We start from the raw sequence: 27,303 nt of genomic DNA on the forward strand, positions 1-27,303 counted from the left end.
CAGACTATTGGAGGAGGAATGTGGATGGATCCCTTTGCTAAAACACCTTCTCACATCATTAAAAACATTCATGAGGCATTCAGGAGATTTAGCAGCATCATTTCCACTTGTTTTATTAAAAGTTTAAATCCCTGTAACTACTTTCAAAATGTCAGCCTTTCTTTCTGTTACAGAAAGCTTAAGGTTCCCAGGAATCCTCTGACATCCTCTTTCATGCTCAGAGAGATGAGAAGACGGTTTAAAACAGCTGCTTCAAAAGTTGATATCATTTTAAATTAAAGTTTAATTAACTATATTTGTTCTCGATTTCAGCTAGATGAAGCCAGGACACTACAGACAACATTCTCTTGCCTACATTTTGTTGTCATTGCTGCTGTTGTGTATGCCTGAATGTGAACATCATCTTTCAGGAGGCTTTAGTCCAGCAATGTTTTGCCCCATCCATTTCTAAGCTTGATAGAAAAAAAAAAAAGTCTCTGTGCTCCAGGCGCAAGCGATGTGGAGACTCATGAGTCTTTGGCTGGGGCTCTTGGCAAAGAGATATGATGGATGTTTCTCAGAGTGATGGGCCTGACTTTCAGCATGGCCTCTCACACAGCGCTTGCTTTAGCAGGATTCAGGGACGTCCCTGTGTGCTCCTGAACAAAAGGCCTAACGAAGCACCAGTGCTGTTCATCTAACAGCACAGCAGAGTACGAGACCCAGGGGTTGTTCTGGGCTTCAGACTGGCCTTCTTATCCCGTCTGACCTACCGTAATTAAATGCTGTGTCAGACACTTAGATTACCACCTGGGATGATACATCCTTCCTCTTCTCTAGGTGAAGGGAAGTGGCTGCAAGTATACTTGAGATTACAAGACCTCCTGACCTTGTTAATGTATAGAAACCAGTAAAGTAGGACGTTTAGTTTTAACATTAACCATCACTAGTGTTTCACTAGCTTTTATTTTTCCTGTATTTTACTGCAATGTATATAATTTCATTTATATTCTTTTCCTAACTACCCTCTGACATCTTACCCACTTGTAAAACATCTTGAAACCTGTAACTCCTTGCCTAGTGGAGATAAAACAGGCCTTGGACAGTCTGGTAAACTCCCTGAGTACATCCCTGATAACAGGGACCTAAAAATGCAAGACAAGCGCCTGAGAAGACGCCAGTGTCAAGAAAAGCGACCGGAAGCCGGTTTAAACCAACCCCCTCGAAACAAACAGGAGCCGAAGGAGGGATGAGGTCACTCCATGACCATGTACGGACATGGGAAACCTGAAGTTCAGCTAGCAGACAGTGTGAGGAAGACGATGTGGACCACCAAGGGGGGAGAAGACCCTCACTCTATTTTTACTATGCATGCTCAGACTATGTAAATGAATTCTGAGAACCCATTAGCATAAGACTGTCTTTTCTAGGAAACCTGATGCATGTGTATGCTTTTTGTGTATATTAGTCAGAGAGTTTTGTTAGTAAGCGTGGCACTCATGGTGGAGCGATCCCCAGTGCTGCCCAGCGCTGCGAATAAAGAATCCCTGCTGAACAGTTATACTGACTGTGGAGTGAAGATCTTTGTTTCACAGGCATTAGCTGTTGCGTATGCCACAAAAACCCCTTCTTTCCTTGTCCACACCAGCATATATTACAAGTTCTTGTTTTCCCGGGAAGGATCCCCCGAATTAGCAACCCTGCCTGATGCTTCACACCCCACTAAGATGAGTCGCACAAAGGCCCACATCCCCTGGAACTCACCAGAGGGGATCCTTCACTCCCAAACACTGCAACATGAGCAACAGTGTCCTGCTCTCCCGTCACCTGGGCCTCCAGGGTCAATGGGACCTCCACTGAGCCGCGAGGCTGGACAATCCCCCACGGCATGGGGCTGGAGTACCACACAGAAGCGTCCTCCTTGTGTTCCTGTAAGGGACAGAGTGAAATGCAACACACAGGAGTGACCTTTGAGGAAACTTTGAACTCCTCAACATCTACCACAATGGCAATTCACACACATTTTCAAAAATCCCCAGGAGAAAGCAGAAAGGTACAAAGCAAGATGCAAGACTTGTATGGGCTTAGCATCCTCAGGGGGTCCAAAAGCTGCTGCACCCACAAACACCCACTCCTGTGCTGGCAGCCTCCTTGCAGCAGCTTTTCACAACCCTCTATGTTCTCCTGCATGAAAGCATCCCAAAGACTAGAATATAAACTGCTTCCTAAAAAGTTTAAACTGCTTCCTGAAGTTTATATTCAGGTAGGTTCCTATTTAACTGCTTCCTGAAGTTTATATTCAGGTAGCTTCCTTTTCTCAGCAATCTTTAGGTTTGAATATAAACCAGCAAGGTCTTACCTAAAACCCTTTTTTTCCCTAATAAACCCCTTGATAACATCTGAGGGCAGGAGGCAGATGCAATGCCAAACCTGAGGGAGAACCCTGTAGCAGCCTGGAAGATCGCTGTCGTTCACAAGGGTCAGCATCTGCTGATAAAGTAATTTTAGAAAGCACCGTCCAAACATCACGACGGGGTCGAGCACTCGCAGTGGAGGAACCACGCATCTAGGCGAAGAGATGACTAAAAGGGAATTAGAGACACTGCAAGAATGTAGAGTTCGTTTACTCCCCAAGTAGCATGAAATAGAGCATAACACACTTGTCAAATGGACGCTTAATACCCCTACGGCGATAAATCGTCCTTTAACTTCTTCTGACTCAACCACCTCCTGTAAAGGTGGGGCAAAGCCCTGGGACTCAGCCTCACAGAGGCTGCCAAGTGCCGAGGCAGCGCACGGTGCCCTGTCCCAGAGCTGCCTGATCAGCTCTGCCCGCTCTTTGCCCCAGGAGGCTTGCAAGGACCCTCCCAACAGTCCCAGCAAGGTGTGAGCTCTGGGGGAGCCTTCCCACCGAGGACCAGCGCTCACCAAGGCTCAAAGAGCACAAGATTCCAGTGTCTCAGTGAAAACGACTCCCTCCTCTCCCACACCGCTGTTGCCCTGCCTGAGAACTCAGCCCTTTGCCCCAGCAATGGAGGGCACAAGCCACCCCCTGCCTTAGGCAGTGGGGGATCCCCCTCTCCCAGTTCCTGCACCCCCACGGCTCCATGCACTGTCTGTCCCCATTTGCACTTGTTTTACAAAACTGCAGCCCAGGCACTGACTGGATGACTCTGCCTGGGAGAGGGAACAGCACAGTGAACTCACCCCTCTTGTAATTAAACTGACACCCCCTGCAGCACAACAGCATTGAATCTGGCTGCAGCAAGAACAACTTTTGGCTTAAGTCTGAGAACATTAATGCTCAAAAGAACCAGAGGGAAGAAGAGAAACGTGAGCTCACCTTCCACATCAAGGACTATTTTCCCCTTCATAAGATCGTGCTTTCCCTCACCAGTCCTGCCATAAGCCCCTTTCCCATTCGCATGCACCTTCATTAACTGACCCAGACACCAGCTCTCAGCAGGCTGCTCACTGCAGCCCAAATGAATGCTGTAGTTTGGTTGGAATCCAGCACAAGTCCACCACTTGCAGGAAGGAGGAATGATGGCCCTTTGGAAACTTATTACACCTCAAGCACCGAAAAACAGGACAATAATGAATTACTGTTCCCCTTCGAAAAAGGCTCAGGGCCATGCCTGTCCGCGGAGCACAGGTGCTGCTTTCAGAACACTGCCGATCTCACATCTAGCTGGGCAGAACTAGCTCATTAAGCAACACTTGTCATTTGGAGATGGAGCCAGCAAACCACGTGCAAGGCAGCGTGGTGATGGATGCGCGAGGAGAGACGACGAGCTGCAAGGAAAGCGCCGATACCTGGCTGTTGAGGAGCAGCGCCGACACCGCCTTGCCAACACCGCACACGTCCACCACCAGTGCCAGCTCGTAGCTCTTCACAGTGTTGGAACACAGGGTGACCTGGGGGAAGAGAAGAGCATCAAACACTTCATCACTCCCAAAAGCCATCGTCCACGTGTGCTGTCCTCCAGTTCTCGTTCCACGGGCGGGAAAGGGAGGATTTTGCCCTAACTCTTCTGCTGGTCCATGTACAGAGCACAGTTGCTGGGAGTAACAAAAGTCTTCTGACAAATCTGCTTTGTTAAATACACCTTGCACTTACCAGGGCATATGTAAGCACGATTAGATTAATGCTCTACTCACCACTGTATTAAAATTAAGGGACTAATTTTTAATCTCAACTACAACAGCATAAATCCAGAGGCAATCTGTTGACTTCAACATTCAGCTTTACGTTGGGAAGCTGAGGGCAAAATGCAGCCCCAGCAGGTGCTGTGCAGTCCATGGCTGCCAGAGCTTCTCCAGTCCCCACTGGAGATCACCGCAGTGAATACAACTCATTCTGCTCATCAGGAGAGGAGAAATAAGACTGGGAAGAAAAGAAAACTGCTTTATACAATGACATCTCTCTTTTTAACAGCCACCTTCTGTCCTTATTCTTCCTCTGCCCACTTTAAATCAAGGAAACTGCTCAAAGCAGCTCTCAAAAACATACGAATGCCTTCTGTACTTGACCATATGGTACATGATCTTCAGCTTACGATTTCGGAAAGAAAGCAGTGGTCCTTCAGAAAAGCCCTAGAGTAACCCAGCTAACAAATGCCTAACACTAGTGCAGGTATCTTACCCGTGTTATGCTCAGAGCTAGTGGTGCTAAAGCCCTCTCATCCCTCAGAGAAGCTCCAGCTCCACCCGCCGAGCACGTATGGCCAGACTCTTCCCATACCTGGATATCCAGGAATCCCAGGGGGTGGATGGTCCCTCTGCGGGGCTTTATGGTAAATTCGGTTGGCCTGAGGCAAGCTTGGGCTCCCTTTCTCCAGAGTAGGCGAGTGTTGTCTGACATCTGAACAGAACTGCTGACACTGGGCTCTCCCAAGCCGTCCCCAGGAATGCGAAGGTTGAAGGTCAGGGGCACCAAGGAGGTGTTAGTGAGGCGACACGACAAGGTGTGAGGAAAGCCTGGGAAAATGACAGAAATATGAATTTATGCACCAACTGTCCTGTGATTCCTGGTGTGAATAGCCTGTTATGATAAAACTGCGTTTGGAGTTTAGCTCTTTTCAATCTGAAGTACAGCTAACTGAGAAGCTACGCAAGGAATTAATTGTCACTTAAGTTCTCTTTTACGCTGATCGCAGATTCCTTCCTTGGAAATGCCCACTCTTAGCGATGCTGAACACCAGAAGTTTCTCTCTAACTGTGAGGACCTCTCTCACCTGCCCCCAAACCAGCACCAACTATTTCTCACTTACGAGTGTCCATCCAGACAGACCATTTATTCTGAAAATTCAATCCGTAAAATGCCCTGTGAACTCTGCGAACACTCCCACAGTTTTCAGTATATAAAGTCATCGAGAAGAAGCTACAGTAAAAGAAAGGAAGGATGAAATTGGGAACGACAGCATGATGCAAAGCACTCTGACACAGTTTCTCTAGGCAGGATCCTTAAGGCATCTCCTGTCTGGGGCTACCAGACTGAGCACATGACAACTCCCAGCTTGCTCAGAAATCAGCAGGAGCCATGTTCCACCTTCCCTAACGAATGGGACATGGCTTCCACACTGCACACTGGCCCGCAAAGGTCGACATCACTTTAGCTGTGATACTCCCCTTCCCTCATGGAAAACCAGTGACACAACCACACCTGGTGGGGTGTTCCGCAGAGACAGGACATCAGCCCACAGCCTGCTCTGGCGTGGACATCTGGCTTGGCTGGCCAGCTCTGCGAGAAGGAGACATCTCCCGTGGCCTGCTTACCAAGCGTCGTTTGAATACAGACAGGGAGGAAAACCAACTGCAGTCACAGCGGGGAGTTTCTCCATGTCCAACACCAGTGTCCACCTCCAGCAGTTACTCCAGCAGGGAGGCAGGAGGGGCACAAAAAAGACAAACACAGTTCACAGTCCCAAACGAAACCAAAGTCGCCAGATGCAGGTCAACAGTCAGCAGCACAGTTAAAAGAAGCAAAAATACAATAGCTGCCTTCAGCTGAAAAGGCCTTACTAATGAAATGAGATTAGGGAGGATGAATCTCCTATTACATAACCACATTTCTGCCTGGTGTGTTTCTTGTTGTTTTATTCAAAAGGAAATAAAGAAGTGGCAGAGTGTGATGGAGGGAGAGGAGAAGTAGCTCAGGAAAGGTAACAAGTCTTCTTAAAAAGTCCATGAACAGCATGAAAACACAGAGGTATCCTGGGCACAGAATGATAACGGCCCTTCAATCAATCCACAACTGATTTCACATTTAAACTCTAGATCCTCTCAGTAAAAAGCCTTTTGTGAGACTGAGATGGAGAACCAGAATCTGCGTTTCAATGGAGACGCTCTGGATGCTCAGGCACCGGCTCTGTCAGCAGAGCTGGGCTTGTGGTGGGGAAGGAGGAGCCCATGGTCCGAGGACATCAGTGCCTGATTCAGAGCTACTGCCTGGGCATGTTACCTGGTGGGTGACGACAAGGGGCCCTCACAGCGTTAATTAACATCTCGCACTAAAGGTCAGGCGGGTAAATGGTATCCTTGCCTTGCAACAGGAACATTTACCCAGAGCAGCTACAGGCCAGTACGTGGCTTAAACTCCCTTCTGCTGCAGTCCCGTCTCCTGGGCCCTTCTGGGACAAGGATTTTCACAGTCATTCTGCTGCCAAGAATTGGGAGATTGCGGCTGAACAGACTAGGAGGACACCAGAAAATACTGACTTTCTATTCCTTTGGTCCTATTTGATCTCACGATGGCACAAGACCGCCTAAGCAACCAGCAGCCCTGGCTTTAACACCCTGAAGGCTGCTATGGAGGAACACAAGTGACAGATGGTCTTATGTTAAAGTGCTCCATTTTGGTAATTCACAGAGCTCTCAACCTGTGGCCCAAGCCCAGGGCACACTCACCAAAGGAGACATCACCGAAGTGGAGGGCAGGGACGTCGAAATGAAAAGTCAGTCCAATGACACAGCCCCTGCAAGGACAAAGACAGGCAGAGGAGGCATTGGCTCGGTTAGAGAGAATGGCAAAGCGTTCAGCTTTCCTTACCGCTCAGGTGGGTAAAAGCTGCTCTCGGAACCACGGTGGGTTTCAAATCAACCTGCCACCCCTGTGCTCAGCACAGCACCCATGTGGACAGCAGGCAGCCAAAGCAAAGTGGTCCGCAGATGACAGCTGCTGCTGAGGCTCAGGGCACCACAGCAGGGTGTGCCCCCACGCTGCTGCTAGCCCCATGAAGGTCCCTGAACAAGTGATGGCTCTGTGCCTCAGTTTCCCCACCCGTAATGTGAGGGACAGAGGTGTCCACACACAAGGGGACTCATTGTGACTAGTCTTCCCAGCCACAGGTTCCCTGCTTTGGTATTTCTTAGCTGGAACTGGCGTTTCCATGGAGTATATGAACACCTTTCTCAGAAGACCTGATCCACACAATCATTACACATGCAGGGCTTTGAGGCATGAATCCAGGGGAGCCCCAAACATCCATTGAGAAGAGCAGCAACAGTTCTACACAGCGGACAGTTGAATCTGAGGGAAGTATCAGCTTGTCACCAGTGCACCAGCTGACACATCCAAGAGCAACACGTCTTAAACCGCTGAACACGGGTGTCCTGAACCCACCTCACCACCTCGCCCGTCCTTCAACTCAGCAGACAGGCTCCAAACTCCAAAACTCACTCACATCCACTGAAATCAGTACTTGGAGCTGCACAACATTAATTGACTTCATGGTTGATGACAATCAATGCCAGCTCTGCCTCAGTTAAAAATCAAGGGCCGCAGTGAACAGTGCCTTCTCATTTTATTCACAGGACTGCCACTGTCATTGTCCACATGTTCTGCACATGAACAGATCCCAGCATCCCGCAGGAGGGACCTGCGTCCATCCGTGCTGTCCCATTTCCAGCATCCCTTTCCAAACACCAAAGAAACAAGCATCCAGCACCTCGTAGGGTTGGTTTCCAAGTAACGAATGATCACCTATGGTCTTGGCACCTTCCGACTGCACAGTCAAAGAGCACTCAAAAACTGACTTTCAGGAGTTTCAATCCAACACTACTTCTCGATTCTTGCAGCTGAATCAGCTCCTAAGAATGAGCCAGGTACCAAATCCCTGCTGATGGTGGGGTTCCCTCTCCAGGGACCTCACATAACAGACTTGACCTCCCAAGCCCTAACAGCTTACTCTAGACGGAGCAAAGGGAGCAGACACGCTTTCCGTCACAGCATTTGCCAGGAGATGATGGAAAACTACCTCCAAACCAGCCACAACTGGGGATGACACCGGGAAACTGCCAAGGCTGAGCCTTGCCAGGCAAGTGGGGAAATGACTGCCATTTCTGCTGAGTGGATCGAATCTGTGCTCTAGGAAGTTAAACTGGAATGACTGCCCAGAAGGCTCAGGCAAGGCCAACCCAGAGCTGATAACAGTACAGCTTGCAAGAGAATGGGGGAAAAGGCAGTGGTTTTGGCAACAACTGTGTTTTACAGTAGCATTAAGTAATGCATGTGTGAAGGGAGATCAGGGTCCTGGCAGAGCAGGAAGGATAACACAAGGCGGGAGAGGAACTGCTTGAATTCTCATCCCCGTTCCTTCCTTTGCAGACCAGCGTCCCACCAGCCAGCTCGCCTCCGTTCAAAAGAACCAGAAGCTTTTCTCCACGGAGGACGAAATCCAGTGCAAAAGAGGGAGGCTCAGCTGGACCTGGTGGGTGGACATCTCCAGGGCATCTGAAAACAAACAGCTTGAGCTGTGGGGCTGGAGAGGGATCCTTGAAAAAATGCAAGAGAGAGCTCAAGGAGGCAGATGCCATCTCAGGGAGGAGAGGACTGCAATGGGAATTGCTGCTGAGGGACAGCTGCATGGGAGCAGGCAGGTGTGCTGGGGTGCCATCAGATGGGCTGCATAGGAGCAACCATCCAGGGAGGAGGAGTATAGGGATGAGGAAGAAATAAATAAAAAAAGACCAGCAATCCTCTTTCACTGAGACAGAAGGTCTAAACTGAGCCCAGAGGGGTGCTGGCCAAACAGTGGCCACAGAGAAGGGGAGGGCGTGCTGCACACTGGGAGCCAAGGCATCACTGGGGAAAAAAGGACCACTTCATTTGGCTGTGGGGAAGCCAAAACACAACCATCCCTCTGACAGCTCCTTCCTTCCTTCCCCAGGAGCAAGGCCACTGCGGGGCAGAGGCAGCAGGCACTGTCCAAGCAGTGCTGTATTCTACCTGTGATAAGTGCAGCCTTACCAGCAAAACCTGCCCTTGCTCAAGGAGAAAGTTGCTTATGCAATAAACCCCGTGACCAATTTGGGGGAGGGACAGAGGAGAATAAATTATTTGATTGTGAAATGTTCCCTCTTGATTTCCAAATAAAGCAGAACTTTCCCTCCAAACACAAAGCCAACGTAACTGTTTCTCTACTGAGGTCAACAGACCTACTCACCACTCTTCTCTTGAGAAGTGATAACCTTTTTGTTCTTTTTTATCCATTTCCCTCACCTTATTGGTAAAACCGACCACAGATTCCTCTCATTGCTTTACTGCCTTTGTCTAGTGCCTCCCAGCAGCAGCAGCCCAGGAGGCTGGTTGCCGAGGAGGCACAGCCAGCCCCACAGCTCCAGAGCACCCAGCACCAGCTTTCCTGCCTAAACCACGTCATCCCGCCAGCCCGTGGTTAAAGACCAGCTGGGTCAAGTTTGCATGCTGCTGCAGTCCTGAGAAGTGAGCTTTGCCTCTCCTATCATCAGCTTTTTTCCCCCCCCTTCTCCCCTTTGCTTGGTGAGGATTATCTCTTGCCGTGGCACCAGCCCACGGGATGATGCCCGAGTCCGTGTGACCTGCCGCAGAGCTCCCCGTCTCCCACGTCAGCACTGCTCTGGCTGCAGAGAGGAGGTACCACAGCGCTGGCTGCACAAGAGGACAGCTTGTCCCAACCCATGAGCATGAGAGATGATGCTGACGCTGCTGCTACCCATTTGGGATGGATTATTAACAGAGGATTTTAAAAACACTGCCTCTGGCTGCAGTCACCCAGGCTGGCCCATCCCCAAAGCCCTGCTGGCCTTGCTGTGTGTTCAGGGGGGATGGCCCAGACCATCTACCGCCCAAAGCTGATGCCATCCCGCTGTCTGCCGTGGCCCAAGGGGGAATGAGCTACCTGTAGGAAGGAGTAACTCCAGCTCCTGGGTACCCGGACTGGGCAGCAGGCATCTCTACACCTTTCCTGTACCGCCTCCAGTCAAACTGTTTTCCAGCATGGGTAGTCACTTAAAGCCCCGGGGCCCTCACACAGAGACATGCGAGAACCTGCTGCTGCCAAATTCTGTGCAATCAGTGTCCTGGAAAGTCACAGAGCCACCCACCTCAACCATGAAGGCAAAGCTGCTTCCCAGAGGAACCCAAGACTTTGAAAGTTAAACTGGGTATTGAGGGCACAGGAGGCATGGTTACAGGTGGCAGCAGGTCGAGGGAGCTGATCCTGCCCCTCTACTCCACTCTGGTGAGACCCCCCCTGCAGTGCTGTGTCCAGCTCTGGGGTCCTCAGCACATGAAAGACATGGACCTGTTGGAGTGGGTCCAGAGGAGGCCACAAGAATGATCAGAGGGATGGAACACCTTTCCTGTGAGGACAGGCCGAGAGAGTTGGGGTTGTTCAGCCTGGAGAAGAGAAGGCTCCAGGGAGACCTTACTGTGGCCTTTCCACACTTCAGGGGGGCTTATAAGAAAGATTTTGACTGGCTTTTTAGTAGGGCCTGTCATGATAGGGCAAGGGGTAATGTTTTAAACTTAAAGAGGAAGGATTCAGACTAGATATAAAGGAAAAAATTTTTTACAGTGAGGGTGGTAAGACACTGGCACAGGTTGCCCAGAGCAGTGGTAGATGCCCCATCCCTGGAAACATCCAAGGTCAGGTTGGACGGGGCTCTGAACAACCTGATCGAGTCGATGACGTCCCTGCACATTGCAGAGTGGTTGGACTAAATGACCTTTAAAGGTCCCTTCCAACACAAACTATTCTACAATTCTATGATTTCCTCTTGCAGACAATTACACTTCATTTGCTGATGCAACTGCAAGGTTCAAGCTGGAGTCAAGGTTAAAAAGCCTTGGCTCTTAGCATGGGGATGCTAGGATCCGAGCTAAGACTAAGACCTTAGACAACACCTTTTTTTCTCTGTTTCATCCTAAAATGAGGTAGGTGGGAGATGATTACCCAGAGACAGCTACAGATGTGCCCATCAAGCTCCTATAACCCTCCTCACCTGATAGTCAAGGTCACAGGCTCAGGGGATCCATTCACACTGAACCTGAATTCTTCTGTGAACTCCCCCAGGATGGTGGAACTGAAGGAGATCCGGATGACTTGGAGCCTGTCCGGCAAAATGATGCCCTCCTGGGGGAGGAAGGTGAAGCAGGAGCCCAGAGCTGTAGCTGGAGGGACCAAGTTGAAGACAGTATCGATGGCTCCTTTGTTAAACAGGACCACCTGCAGCAGCAAGAAAGCAAAAGGGAAATACATAAGGAATCTTCCTTTCTTACAGAAGGCTGATTTGTTTTCTGATTAAGCAATTAACATCTGTAAAAAGCAGAAGATGCTGTGTGCTGGTGCTTGGCAGAAGCCAAAGAAAATGCAACAGGACAAGTTCTGCCTTTGGGTTTTTCTTGCAAAGCAGTGACAGCTTCATAGAAACAGTCACTCGGGGTTTGTTCCACTGACACAGAGCAGCCCACTTCGACTTGCAGTGCAGAGGAGCTGCTCAGCATCACCAAGTCGATTCAGACCTGTCCCTAAGAGCAAGGAAGGGCAGTTGCAGCATTACTAGTGAATCATCACACAACTGATTCTGCTCCCGACGAGTCCGATCCTCCCAAGGGCAGAACACGTTGCAGCCAACAAGTTTACTCATGTAGAAGACACCTCAGGGCAGCACTATAACCAACTTCAGAAGCACTCCCCAACCCTGCTACGGTATGTGATTTAGGTTTCTTATTTTTTCTTTAATGGGATACTTTCTTAGTCTTTGCTCAAACAGACGTGTCAGGAAAGGATGAGCGTGCGGTGCACAGCAGCTCCATCTATTCCAAAGAATTTCTCATTCACAGCCACCATCTAAGACTTTACGAACTAAGCCTTATTTTGTTGAACACTCGAGAGATCTACTGCCTCGATCAAGTGACACAATCCCGCAGCACTTGTTGAGAGTCAGCTCTTCTCATGTTGGGCAAGAAATGCCCACAGCTGCTGCGAGTACCAGCACGCTGTCAGGCACCAACAAACCCACCTGAAGCAAAGCGGTAAAGGTTCTGATTGCTGCAGGGTGAAATCCTGCCATTTCCATGGACTTAGCTATCTGCTTTGGATTTCTTCTCCCTAATGTTTGTCCTTGTAAAACCTGGTAGAAAAACTGAGACAGAAGCAGAGAGATGTCCTGTATTTTTTAATTTTACAGCTGCTGTTAAAAATATTCACATATTCAAGCTCTGCAAGGGTAACCTGAAAACTACTCTCTCCTCTCATGTTGTTTACACCTCAGTTACAAATTGCACTTAGGGATCCTACGCTGAGCTGATGTTTACCTCCAGTCTAGCTGCTTAGTACAGCACTAACAGTATCATCTACTTAGTCACATTTTCTCAAGTAATGAAAATAATAAAGTGATAGAGAATCAATAAAGTATCACCATTACAGATGCATAGAGCGCACAATATTTTGGTAAGAAAACACCTTAATGTGTCCTTCCCTGCCACAGTCAAGCTTTTGAAAGTATTGCCTCATTTTCTACCTCTTTCAGTTGCCCTATCTTATTTTTTTGCGGAAGACTTGACACCATTGGCAGGGGGAGGCAAATATGTAGAAAGGTCCTTTGCTTCATTTCCAGAAATGCTTTGCTCTTCATAGAGATGCAGCAAATCTGAAGAGTGGCGAGAGACCGGTCAGCAAGGGAAAGCACTCCCAGTCCCGTTGCAGGACACAGCTCTGAGCCAGAGGCTGGACAGCTTTCCTCCAACTCCCAGAAACCGGCAGCATGCACTTAACCAAAACCTGGCTGCAGTGGACTGGAGTTCAAACACAGTAAATTTGTTCCAGCTGCTTTTTAACAGCCCGGGTACAAAGGTGCATTGCATCCAGGGCTGAAACAAAAGCCTCTGAATATTTATCTTTTTGTCCCAGTGTTGCTTTCATGTGTCAAGGGGGTATTTCTTCACATGAAGCCTCCCAGCTGATCTCCAAGGAAGGTTGCCAAAAAGCAGGGATTAAGACTTCACAAACAACATATGCACCTTTCAGATCCCATCAGAAGTATCCAGATTCTGGGAAAGCCCCCGAATTTGACTAGTATGTCAAATACTCCCTACTCACAGTGACCCGAGTTGCCAGAATCCCACAGGTCCACGAGGCTCACTGCTGCCCTGGGAGCCATCAGGATCCCCCGCCAGCCCCTCAGAATCCCGACTGCTCACCTCATAGCTGTGGTCTAATCCAACAAAAACCCTCCCGATGTCCAGCTGCTCAAAGCTGAAGCGGAGCCGAGGCCCTATGCCTTCCCCTTTGATGCACAGGGGCAGCTTGGTCTCGCGGCCTGGGGAGAGATTTCCACTTCAGTACAGTAATTCCCTCTGTTATCCTGGACTGCCCAGACTGCCTCAGTGCTAATCCCTGACTCGGGGCTGGATGGGACCAGCTCTAGGTGCTCCAGGAGGAGATACAGGACTCTTCCCTTCCCTCAGGAGACATGCCTTGGGGCTGACTTCTAATTTCTAACCAACCCCTCCGGCTGGTTTCTCATTTAGCCATCAGTTTGCACCCTGAAAAAGCGATGCTGAGTTTAAAACACAATCTCTGAATTTCTTCCCATGTGCTTAGATGAGCTCTGAAATCCATTCAGTGAAGGCACAAAGCTCATGAAACAGAACTGAAGATAAAAATACGCCATCTATACTCATGCAATCAGAGACAAGAGCACAGAAGCCGAGAAGTACGAGCCCAGGCAAGGCGAAGCTCCCTGCTAACGGCGGTATGCACGTCTGAGAGCTGCCTCCAGCAGGCAGAGCAGCTCAGCCACTGACACACAGCTCCGTGCCCGGGGCCCCGGGGCTCACCTCCTGCAGCAGCACCTAAATAAGACAGGGCTTTGTGATCTCCAGAGAGAAGCACTCACCTATGCCCACCATGATACCGAGAGCTCAGCTTTGTAAAGACACCTTACCTGAAGCACGCTGAACAGTTATGGAAAACCTCACTGCTGAGGTCAAAGCCATCAACATACTGCTAATGCACACACCCTTGCTGCAAAGGAACTGAGACTGCAGGGCTTATAGCTAAACTCTAAGGTGCTCATTTTCTTCCATAAGCCTGCTAAGATGACAGTGTGGGATCTTTCAGTCTGTGTTCTGAACCACTGGAGCAGCCTCAAGTGCCTGAACCCTAGCTCCAGTTTCGGCTTGGGTCTCCCTGTCATCCCATCCTACTCTGCACAGAAAGTGAGTAGCACAAGCGAAAAAAGAAAGGCCCAGAAGTTGTATCTAACCTTCAGTGTAGCTTTCGTGCAAAAATATTCCTCTGTCCTTTTGTTTAATGCTCACCATTAATTAAAGATTAGGGATTGAAGGTTGATTTTTTTTATCTGCTGCATAGTTATTCCAGAATGTCCAAAACTACTTCCTATTGCAAAGAGCAGCCCAGGTGGGACAACACAGTGACTAGATCACAACTTGAAAAAACTCTCCTGGGAACAGCCCTTTCAATGATTGCTGACTTTCTGATCTTGCAACCATGGAATGAGGATGTTTGATAATGTCCAAGCCAGAAAGGAAGAGCGAGGGAGCTTTTGTTGAATTCAACATTTTTTAAGTGGATCCAGACAAAGCCCAGCTGATAGCAGAGATGAGAGTTAGGTTGCACAGCTCAGGCATTAATTGGAGGGCTGTGTATTTCTATTTCATAGACACCATAAAAGAGACAGTATTGGGTGCTACCTGTCAAAAGATGTGATGCTACCTTGCATCACATGTGGCTTAATTTTCATTAAATCTCTAGGTCTAAACCATGGAAGCTCTTAGGAAATGGCAAAGATTTCCAAGTGACAAGCTTTTGCCCATGATCATGCTGAGACACACATCTCATGGCGACTGCAATCAAAAAATCAGTGGCAGTTCTTCCCCTTCTGCAGTAGGTCCTCATCCTCTCCAGAAGGTCTCTGGAAACCATCTTTTCTTCTACCCCCACGTTGAACTTGAAACTTTAGGAAATCCCAGAAATGTTGCTCTTCCTCCTTCCAGGTGAACCGCAGAGCAGGCTTTTCCCAAAGGAGGAGCAGCAGACTAAACTGCAGGCAGCATTCAGGAGAGCTGAGAGGGAAAAAGAGAGAGGATGTCCTCCTCTTTGCTAGGAGCTGGGCTTCCAGGAGCACCCAGCCTTTGCCCAAGGCCTGGCTACAGCTGGGCTGTGGGCCTGTGACGCTCCCACCATAACATAGGCCAAGGGCATGGAGGGGCTACAGCCTCCTTGTCCTCAGTCCCAACCCCACACCTGGTGCTGTGGAGCGAGCACTGGGATCTCAGTAGGAATAATGCAGTGGCATGTCACAGGGTGCACAGGGTGGCACTGCTGCCTCACTTTCAAATAAATAGGGGTGTAGGTGGCCCAACAGCACGGGGCTTTGCTGCCAAAGTCCTCAACTTCTGCTGCTTTCTGACACTCAGTCGCTTCTTCACAGAATGTCCCTGTCCTTTGGGACTGGTTTTGAACATGATTCTCATCTGACCACACCAATAAACAGTGTTAAATGATGCAGGACAGTTCTGTCACAAGGTGAGGGAGTGATCATCACTTGGGATTTTGCTTCTCCCTGCAAGAGTGGCTAAAGAACGGGTTTTGTAAGGTGTAACCCAATACAGTTCTGTGTACAGACAAACCTAAAACTGAGTTTTAGGTGTCAGAGCCCCCCACCATGTGCTTCCTTCCAGCACTCAAGAGCCACAGCTTCATTTGCATGAATAACTATAAAGTTCATTTTGAGATTAAATATTTGCCGAGGGCAAATTTCAAACCACTTCTTAACTGCCAGCTTTGCAAGTTGCACAGTGCTGATTAGTTCTGTAAATCACTGCCTGCAGAAGCATCTGCTAAGCAATTTATGGAGGCACCTGCAAAAAAGTGGAGGCCAGCAAAGCCCCTTTCCAGTGGGGCATGAGATCCAGCTGCACAACTCACAGGGCTGCACTGGGGCAAAGCTCCCAAGCATTCCCAGAAGGGACACACACCCTCTGCAAACGATGCTCCAAAGGGATTTGTGACTGGCATGCACATGCATGAGGAAGGCAGTCACACTTCTTAGAGAAATCAAGAAGCAAAGTTAACTGACTCTCTAGTTAGAGATCACTGTTTTCTTCTTTAAACTCTTCTTGCACTCAGGGACCTTGAATCTGGGACAGTTTCCACCCTGATAATACAGCGGATCAGCTCTGGTTTGTAAGGGAGGGAGCTAGTTGCATCGTTTAAATGACCTCCTTGAGGTCCTCTTCCAAGGAGCCAGTGGGGGAGTTAAGTTCTCCCAAGGGCTCATCAGGACCTTTTCAAGAGCAGGCTTCTCTCTCTAAACACAGATCATTTGCCCAGCTCTGTTTCCTATAACTCTCAGACCAGCTCAAGGGTTGCATGCAAGTAGTTTTCCTATTTCTCTGCAACAAAAACGCTCTCCTGGCACAACCCCTGGAGATGCCTGCAGCAAAATGACGGACACCCCCATCACCAGAGCAAAAATCCCAGAGCCAGGAGCACAGCACTGAGCGAGGAATCCCTTGGGAGCAACTTTTTAAATCAATCCTTTCCTTCCACAGCTCTAGCAACTGCAGCTGGTGGGCAGGAAGACACTTTGTTAACACAAGCCCTGGGTAATGACTGTAGGTGGCATTTGCCAAGTAAACTCTGCACAATTACAGTATAAATAAAAAGCTGTTTCATGACATTTGTATCCCTCAGCTCAGAGCAGTAAGGAAAGTGACAAAGCAGCTGGGTTAGTGACTTCAGCACACTCCAGGACAGGCGCCTGGCTGCTGGAGGACCACAGGCCTCGCACCTCTTCCTCTTTGATGGGGAAAAACCCTAATGTTCCCTGGATGGAAGTCTGACAGCGCTCTCCAGTCTTGAAAAACACCTTAAGCAGCACCACGCAGAGACAGAGAGGAAGGGCGAGGTCACCCGAACCCCGCAGCCTGCTGCAGGCATTCCCTGCCCCGTGCTAGCACAGCAAAGCCATCACCTCTCCCAGGGCAGAGACGGTACAGCTCAGGTGCGCCAGAGATAACTGCTCCCAGCAAAAGACGCGATGGCACTGCTGTAAGACAGAATGAGCATAAAGCTTGCCTAGCAGACTGCTCGGACTCTGATTTCCAGGGAGGGTGCTCACCCCGCTGAGTACAGCAAGCCCTGCGCAACATACCCGGAGGCACCACAGACTCAGAGCCACAAGGTGACAATTCCCACGTGCTGGCCAGAGGTGGTCCTTCTGCAGACAGCCCACGCTCAGCAGGGCTCACCCAAGGTCTGGCAGCGCCGGGGTAGTGAGAGGGGATCCAGGGTCTGGAAGCACATTTGTAACTCAGCTCCTACCGCCTCAGGAGTCTGATGATGCATCCGTGTAATAAAGACGCCTCCTGGAGGCAAATGGTCTACAGGGACTTGGTGCTCGTCCACTGAAGCTGTTCAGCTCTGTAGCTCTTTGGCCTCTACAGGCACCTGGCAGCAGAGCAAATGCTGGCAAACCCATGGCATGAAAACTTACCCCTTCACTGCCTTGGTTGTTCTGGGATCAGCGATCCAGGCTTGTAGCCACACATCCCGAGGGCTGGCCTTGGACAGGAGACCACCTGGAAACCGCAGGGACAGTGGGCATGTGCCAGAACCCTGCTGACCACTGACCCTTCCTACCAACTACACAAGAACCGAGTGGGCTGCAAGACTACTTGCACCTCCACTGTGGGCAACAGAAGCAGGAGAAAGGAGCCGTACCTGAGATGTCGCAGTAGACCATTTGTTGACAGACTCTGGCTTCTCAGGGTCTAAACGTCACATTAATTTCAGCTGAGGAATTTGGCCAGATATCTCCCTCCTGAAACAGAAGGAGACAGCAAACCATTTATCTTCAAACGTCACATTTCTTGTTTTCAACCACAGCCCTGTAGCCTTTATTTAGAGCATCAATGAAGAGCAGGGAACAAGCAACACTTATCAACAAAATTTATGGGGGTTTGGAAGCAGCTGCAAAAAAACTTTCTAAGTCTCTTACCTATACTGGCATCTGGTAGAGGCATTTTGTTAAATTAGGGCTATAACGAAGCAACCAAACTGGCTCACACTCCAGTAGGATTTCTCCAGAGGTACCAGTCAGTTTAAGAAAAAGGTCCCTCTTGCCTCCAAACCTTCCCGTATATCCCTGTAGCACTATGGCTACATGATGACTTTTACTCAGATCAGGAGAGATTTAACAAATCAAATAGAATTTTCCATTCTTAGTTACGAAGGTGCTGCCTCTTATACCCTTCACCTGTACATGCACATAAGTATTTAACGTACTGCGGTGAGTGGGGGCACTCAGCACCAAGCAGAACGAGCCCTCCTGCCCGGGGATAAAAGAAGAACAGGCTCCTGCCCGCTGACGGCTGCTTCTGCCCCGAGCCGTGAGCAGCCAGCCAGCACGCAGGCTCCTCCAGCTGACGGATGATCTGGGAAAAGAGTTGAGAGACAGATGCATCCTGTTTCTCTCTGCAAGGTGCACACAATCCTGTTTCCCTGAACACAGGCTCAGACAAGAAGAGGCGGGATTTGCTTACAGCTCCACACCTCTTTCAATCAACAGGCTCTTTTCTGTGTCATGCTCTTGCTCAGGGATTTAAGTCTGGGCCATGCTACCAGTGTGTCTGCAACTCTCTGCTGCTTCCTCAGGGTCTTCTCTCTCTGCTTCTCGCCCAAAGAGTCCTGGCACTGGCACTCAGTCCCAGGGAGCCTTGTCGCACAGTTTCGGAGGCATGTCTGGTTTCTGAAGGCTCACACTTCTTGCAACAGGTTTAAACAAAGACACCACTTACATCCCCTGAACCCCTAGCATTACAAATGTTTCTTTGTGTATTTGTTGACATAAATATAGGCACCTCTGACAACTGTAATAATACTCTACATGAAAGGAAAAATTCAGCTTATAGAAGGAGACGAACAGAGTTCTTTTTCTATTAGCAAAGTGAGGCTTTGACTCTGCATCCTGCTGGGTATCCTCACTACTTTGTCCAGAAGAGTCTTGAACTGAGTGGAGCCTCCGGCACTCCTGCAGCATAAATATTAAATAACTATAAAGCTTCCCATTGACTTAGCCCTTATAGCTCAAAGGACAGCCCCCACAAAAATTGAAGAGCTATGACATGGTGAGTTATTGGGCTGCAGCTGCAAATAATTCCCTAATGCACAGCCCGCTCAGAGTCAACAGAACAGAGGGAAGAACTGTGAAATAACTCAAGAAAATACTGTGAGTTATTTCTCCTGGGAAATTAAAATAGACTGTTGAAGAGGTTCATTGCATTCCTGCTACCCCACAGGGGAAAAAAGAACTGCTGCTTGAAAGGAAATGCTTCATTACCCACCCTTGCAGGCTACTGCTACATGCGTCCAAGCCTCGGGGCACCTCAGGAGCCAGCGGTCTGCCTGGGCTAGCACGTTCTCTATAGGATGGCAGTTGAGTCAGAGCATGGAGAACCACCATGGATGGTAACCAGGACAGATGTAAAACTATGCAGTGCTGTGAACATGGTATTGCAACAGTTCTGGCTGAAACACTTCTGGCCTCAGACAGGCTGCAACTGGCAGGTGGCATAAAATACAGACAGTGGATGTATGATGGTACAGCACAACCACTCCAGCTGTCGTACCCTGGCTTTGCTACAGCATAAAGCAAGGTGATACAGGAGGGGATGGCACACCATGACTTACAGCCACACAAGTGATCTCTCTGCAAGAGCCCAACTGTAAATACATGCAGATCCTATTTCTCCTCCCTCAGCCCCTGAATAATGAGAATCTGCTAGATCTCCACCAGTCTGAGTAAGAAAAAGCTGGTCTTGAAAAGCCGGGCACCACCAACTGCTGGCCAAATCACCTGCTTTGCTTTGCAGAGGGGGAAGGCAATGGAAGGAAATCACTGCTCAGAGCAGTCAAAGAAACAAAAGACAGAGCTGGCAACAGAAGTACTAAAATAATACTCAAAGCACATCCTGTCAGCTCAGGGCACTTAGGAGAAAGGCAGTGCCAAAGCTAACATCTGCCTCTTTCCATAAATAACTGAACCCACAGGGAGCTGTGGGATGGACCACGGCTCCCACTGGAGATGGTGCCTTCCGCCAAAAAACACAGTGCTCTGCAGTAGCCTCTCATCTGGAAGGGGACCAGCTTGATTCCCCAGCTGAGGTGCAGATTTGCAGCAATAAACCTCTGGATCAACAACAGTAGCACCTTCGTAACCTGGACATCTTGAAGACCACCTCCATCAGCTCAGAGTTCACACGTGACACTGAGGAGTCACTACCAGGCAAGGACAGGACAGCGATGACTTGTCAAGGTCAGCGTAACAGTAACAAGTCCTCGTCCTCCCTCTCCTCTGGTTGCCATTTCCAAGGGGTCAGCTCCCATGGGTCTGCAATGTGACTTACAGCCGAGCTGTGGCGGGGAGGATGCAGCAAACAGCAAGGACTTTGTCCCTTGGTAGCCACCTGGGCCTCTACCACAGCTGCCTCTGCTGACGTACCATGTGTAGATGCAAAAATAAACCAAATTTGAGATGTGCTCAGAAAGTCAGAGCTGCGTATCAGCTTGTTTCCCCACAGGCTTGGACGACTGCTCAAAATGTTCTCGGTCACATGGTAATTCCAAAATCATGCCTCCTCTTTTCTGTTGTTATTTTCATCAGCTAGTTAACCCTATACAGACTGAAGTGACCTGCTGCAGCTTCTACAGATTGAAGCACCTGAAAATACTGACAGCTAATGGTCCACTGGCACAGCAAAGCCATCCCACCCAGAAAGCATTTCCAAGACTACTCTCCCTCCACCAGCTTCCCAACCTCTGGAAGCAATTATTTCCTCCTGTCACCTGTTACAAGGGTTTCATTATTTCTGTGGGGTGCTCCCACACATCACGGGTGAGAGGTGGGAAGAAGAGAGCAGCCACTTTTGGCCAGAAGGTCTGAGGCAGCAAAGTCCCATCTCTGGGGGGTCTCTCCAGCAGATTTATATGGCAGTGCAAGAAGGGTGTCTGCCCAAGCTAGAAGTTACAGGGCTGTCACTGGAGAGAAGGCTGTGGAAGCCAGCAGCAGTGGATTTTTAGATTCTACATTTGATAAAGAGGAGAAAATACTTACTACCATTTGATGTAAAGACACCCATATGCCAGGGGGAAGGACAGGCACGAGCAAAACTGAATGTGAACCTAATTGTTCCATAAATAATGGAATTAATGGAAATCAAAAGGTTGATAATGCTGGACAATACAGAAGGGGAGAGACTCATGCGGTAGCCCACTTATATTCAGTCCTAGAGCAAACTGTGTAACATTAACACAGCCATTCAGGAAAGGTTTCCACTCGAGACTTGAGGCCAGGCTACACTTCATGTCCGTATGTCACTACACGGAGTACCAGGACTCGGTGCTGTGGGCAGCTGGACTTCTGGACCTCACCTTAACGCACTTCAGGAGCTCAAGAGCAGGCTAAGCTAGTTGTGGAGACACAATCCAACTGTAAAGCAGCAGGAGCCCTGGAACACACTCCAAAGCCAGCTCTGACACACCACAGGGTGATCTTAATGCTCAGCTGATCGGCTCCCACTCTCTACAATATTCCCACTGCTCTGACACAACTGCTTGGTCACATCATGCTGCTGTCAGCTACAGTGGTGTGAAACTGCAGCTGTGCCAACACTGGTGGCTCTCAGCCTTATATGGGATATAGGAGTAACTGAGCAGATGATCCCCTTCCTTGGAAAAAAAAAAATAGTTTCACCTATTTTAAAAGGAAGAAGAGGTTGAGATTATCCTAGGATTTACTCCAAGATGAAAAGGGATTTTGCATTGCTCGGACAGTGGGCATTCTTCATCTCAGACCATGCAAATACTCAGAACCAGGGCTCTGGCTGACTGAAGGATATGGGGTTTTGCTTGCATAAACAGAAAAAGCAAAAAAATTTCTGTACCTATGTGCAATGAAACTCAAAAAGTCCGTTTGAACCTGCCAGCCTTGTGTCCAGGCTCACAGATGACACTGGAAGGGAGATTCAGCTGTGGTATCCGTCCAGGTTATATGAAGAGATTGGTATGTCTGTGATCAAACCTGGGTGGAATTTGGCCTCCTTTCCACAGAGGACCATTTCATTTCTCAGGTCAATATGTGAACTGAGAGTGCTCTGATATCCTTTGCTAATCCCCATACGCTATGTGTAAGCTCTGCCCTTACTCATAAATATCAATAGCTCTCAACAGTGTAAGGACACTTATGAAGTGCCCTTAATTTATAGCCCTTGCAGCAGAGCTCAGCTTTAGGCAGCCTCTTACTCTGTCAGGAGCCCACAGAAATGCTTTCTGCAACAAGCTCTCGCAGCCTCACTAGAAACCTGGTGTTTTCTCTCGGCACATCAAGCCAGCTGATGCAGGGACCTGCCAAGTGACCTCAGCCAGGGAGGAGAAGGAAGGGAGGTTCTCAGCTATCGCTTACCAGCGGCTCAAGGGTGAACACATCGTCGGAGAAAAGCATGGAGTCTCCTTGTGCCTTTGCCCACTGGTCCTGGAAGGGGCGGGAGAGAAGGGAAAGGCGTTCTCGGAGAGCGGGGTCCACCTTGCACTCCCTCAGACAACGATCCATCTTGTCCTCTTTCTGCCTCTGCAGCCTGCAGTCACGGGGAGAGACAATCCAAGCAGATAATTTAATGAGCAACGTATTTGCAGAGACTCGTGTGAGCGCAGGGGCAGCAAAGCGCTCGGGGAGGAACAGCAGCTGCTCAGCAAGGGGCTGACCCCGAGCCGTGGGGTCCCACACGGATCAGATTATCACTTGCTGTTCGCTGGCACGGCATGTAGTTTTACCCCACGCTTACAAGCTCAGAAGAGGTTTCTGAAAGCCAGCAGCCCTCAAGAGCCTCCCGGCTCAAAGCCTCTGCCACAACTGATGGAGAATCCACCAACAACCCAACTAGCTTTTTCTACTACAGAGCTGCCTGGGGGAGGCAGATCGAGATGAAGGAGCACCCACTGCAGGGCTTCACTGGCAAGGGGAGACACAGCTGGGTTTCAGCTGCAGGCTACTGGCATCACTCTTTTCTTCCCCTTTGGACCTGCAGGGATAAGCAAGCTAAATGTGCCCTATACTGCCTTCCACCAGAGGATCCCAGAGCACTGTAAAAGCAAACCAATGAATTCAGGCACCGCATCACTTTGGTGAAACCAATGGCTTTATATGCATGAAAACAGAGGCCCTGAGAGGGGAAGGGACTTTGCCTAGCATCACCCACTAAAGAAGTCTGGACCAGCATCTCTGAATCCAAACCCTTACGTCTAGCCTTGAACCACCTTATCTTTTTCCTCTTTTTGGCCATCTCTGTAGGGCTTTGATGCAGTTAATCTCTCCCTCACTTGGTAGCTGTAGCAGAAATCATTCTAGTGTTTAAAGATCACAACCAAGAGATAAGGGAGCATGGCTACAGAGCAGTTGTTTCCTAGCTGGCATATCGCTGTCCCCTCTGCATGCTCCAGTCCCTGGCCATGAAGAACCAGCAGGTGACAACTCTGGGGGGATGAGTGGAAGGCTCCATGTGTAGCAGATTGAGGCAATGTAGTATAAACAGGATAGCAATCATCACCCAGCTGAATTCAAATACAGTTCAAAAGGAAATACTGTCATGGACGTTACTAGATGTACACAGACAGAGCCTCAGGCAAAGGCTGGCACCAGCACCAAAAATACTTGCTTTGGCTCACTCCCCGTGGAGTGCAGTGGGAAATGTTTCTCCATGGCTGACCTACAGCGCTGCGTGTGAGGAGGGCTTCCAGCCACCGATGAGCAACCCTCAACTCAACCTCCATCAGCGGACAATAATTCCACCATTACATCCCAGAAAGTTCCTGCAGGACGGAGACAGAACAAACCCCTGGATAGACCTTCTAATGATCCAGGTCTTCTGGGGTCACAGCCCAGAGCAGGGTCCTGCACTGCCTCCTCTCGTGGAAAGACCTCTCTGCTCTGAGATCTCAAAAGCTTCTCTGACAGCAGGACAGTGGCCTTGGAGCTATGACCATCCCTGAGATTGCAAGTAGGAGGAACAAAATGTCCTGATCGGACTCTAGGACACAAACTGGCACGAGATGTAATTGGAAAAGAATCAGGTTGAAGTGAACTGTGGGAAAACCTGGTTGCTTCTGAGGGGAAAGAGGATCACTCAGGGTCCAATCTGAGACAGGCAGGCGAGAGGAGAGCGGTAAAGCAATGGTCCAGGCAAGTGCCCAGAGAAGGTAATGAGATTTTCTTTTAACACACTGAGCTTGCATGGAAGTCACACACTGTGTAATTAAAAATAGACAACAGTGGAAAACTAGTTTTGGCCTTCAAGGCATTTTTGACCTATTATGTTGAACTTTACTGTCTCAGAAGCCCTTAAAAGAGTGTTCCAGTTTAAGGCAGCTTCCTGATCAGCTATGACCTAACTCCTATACACCTACATCCATGCAAGTCTGAAAAGTCCCACAAGGATTCCCTTAATCACCCAAATTTTTAAGTGTCACTTCCAGTTGATCCCCCCGGGCTATAAGTGTTTCTTTGCTGCCTGAAACGGGAATTTCAAAGCTTCACCACAGACACCCTTTGAAGAACCTGCCCCATCTCTCAGCACCACGAAGACACAGGGTGCTGAAGCCCAGAAGTGCTCTGTCCTGTGCTGCCCTACCTTCCCTGCGGAACCCTTCACCTCCCCAGTCTCTAAGGAAGGGTAGAAATACCTCGTTGTGCTGGGAACCGGGACAGTGCAGGGCAATTCAACATCCTACAGCAGGATGGCCTCAACTTGCTGGGCCAACGAAGCACTTTACCTGCACATTACTGGAGAAGGAGCCTGCCACCTTATCAAAGCTGGAGTGGAAGAAGCTGCAGTGAATATCGTAACAGTTATGCTACCTGCAGCTATGTTAAGTGCTGCTACTCAGTGCAGTCCCGGGGAACGAGTGCTGACACTTTCCTCAGCCTCATGGACCCTCCATAGCCCAGGGGTCTCTGGACCTCAGTGGTTTGGTGCTCCCACCAATGCAAATTTGCTCTCCGAGGAAATCCAGTCATTGCAATCAACCCTTCCTCCCCAAAACGCCATCATCAGGTGAAGCATGGATGGAGCTGGAATGGGAGGCACTGAGCTCCATTACCCTAAAGCCCAGGGACACGTAACCTGATGCCGTAGATGGTTTACTTGTCCTAAACCATGCAATGCACCAACACCCCTTGAGGCCATATGTTAGTTTTACCCTCGGGCAGTGTATCTTACTGAAATGAATCTTTCAAACGAACCTCAGCTTCTGACAATCCTCCTCTTCCTGAGTAACAAAAGCCTTCCACTGGAAGTGCACTATGATCTCACTCCGATTGTGGATGACCACAGATCTGTGGTTTGACAGCGTGAGGTAAGTCTTCCCAACTGTCAGGGGAGCTCCTGGCCAGCCTGATGCTGACATCTGCAGCTGCTCCATAAAGGCTTGTGTGAATATCTTCACCTGGAAAAAAGCAAAGGGGAGTCTTTGCTCATCTCACTTGCTGATGGAAGTATGAGGAACAAAGCAAACCACCAGTAACAGAAGAAACTGTTACAGCTTTTAGCTGTGTTAGCAGTTCCATGGATCAGCACATTTATCACATCCTGACAGCTGCCCGTGTACAGAATGAGGACGTCCTGGGCACCACCATCAGCACCTTATTTCTGGGTGTGTTTCTGGAGATTTATCCCCAAGGGGACAGTATTTACAGTGAGATTTTTCAGATGTGCCCAGGTGGCCTTTGGGTTGCCATCCCTCTCAAGTCACAGGGAATTCTGCATCCAAGTCATTCGGGTGACTCTGAGGAGTCCCACCTCAGTCAGGGTTTGCCCAGGGTTGTGTCTCTCCTGACCCCTTGTTGCTGACAAGCAAAGATGTCTGGGGGCACGTGGGCAGGAAATGGAGGTTCAGAGGAACAAGTGACAGCCCAGGGCAGGATGGGACACAGAAGAGAGCTTCACTGTGCTGCAGAAGCAGCGCCCTCACTTGCTGTGGGTTTGTGAAGAGATGTCAAAACAAGACTGGTGGGGCATGGCCCACCCCAACCTGCCCATTACAGTCCTGCAAGCCCATTTCCTCAGCCGGGACCCTGTTGCTTATGCCTGAGTTTGCAAGTCTACGCTGCGTCTTCCCAAGCCATTGAACGACCAGAGCGAGGGCATCTTTGCTTTCCACCTCAGACCCAGCTGAAGAGGAGAGTGTCCCGGGCTGTGCACATCAACTGACTAATGACTGGAGCCTTGCTGGAGTACCTGCCAGCACATCACCCTCCCAAACAGACTCCCACCACAGGCTCCCTCATTTCCAGAGCTTTCAAACCTTCCTTATTCCCAGCCAAGTAACTCCTGGCAGTCAACTGAGCTCAAACTTCAGTACCAAGCCCGCTCTTCCTCTTGCAGGCAAGTGTTTCCCAGGTGAGATGCAAACAGCAAACATCAGACATGCTCTCTAGAAACGGCATTTCTGTGGAGTGGTGCTTAAAGCCTCAGAGCCAGCCCCAACGGACAAGTGCAGCAACCCGGCCATAGCATGGAGAGCATCTCTCTGCAAAGGCAGAGCCTCCTCCTCACTGCACAGGTCACAGCAAGGCAGCCAGCGAACGGACCTGCCTTTAAACGGCTACTGGGCAACAACACAGGGAGAGAGCTGGATGTGTGCTGGGTGGACTCCTGAAATTCTAAGCCAGACACAACACAGCAGAATCACATTCATTCCAGGGGGGGAAAAAAAAAAAAAAAAAAAAGGAGTCCCATCTTTTGGGGGGGCACTGGGGAATGAAGCAAGACTCACCCTTAAAACAGTAGATCCCTAGAGTCATTCACTCATCTCCACACACGGAGAATCCAGCCTTCATGCCTGTATAGCCTCAATTTCTCTGTTCTTAAGGGAGTCTGGAGTGGTAGGGATTTGTGGCCAGAGACGAGTTACATTGCGAGGACAGCAGCAATGTTTACAATGACTGGACAATCTGCTTTCTATAATGGACAACTTGGCATAC

The 27,303-nt window shown here is 49.4% G+C and overlaps 1 pseudogene; it reads right to left on the bottom strand.

The window, feature by feature from the left end:
- LOC141919052 (hydrocephalus-inducing protein homolog) overlaps nucleotides 1–27,303 on the bottom strand; it is a 106,220-nt pseudogene that overhangs the window by 60,716 nt on the left and 18,201 nt on the right.

Source organism: Strix aluco, unplaced genomic scaffold (genome assembly GCF_031877795.1).
Source record: "Strix aluco isolate bStrAlu1 unplaced genomic scaffold, bStrAlu1.hap1 HAP1_SCAFFOLD_52, whole genome shotgun sequence".
NCBI lineage: Eukaryota > Metazoa > Chordata > Aves > Strigiformes > Strigidae > Strix > Strix aluco.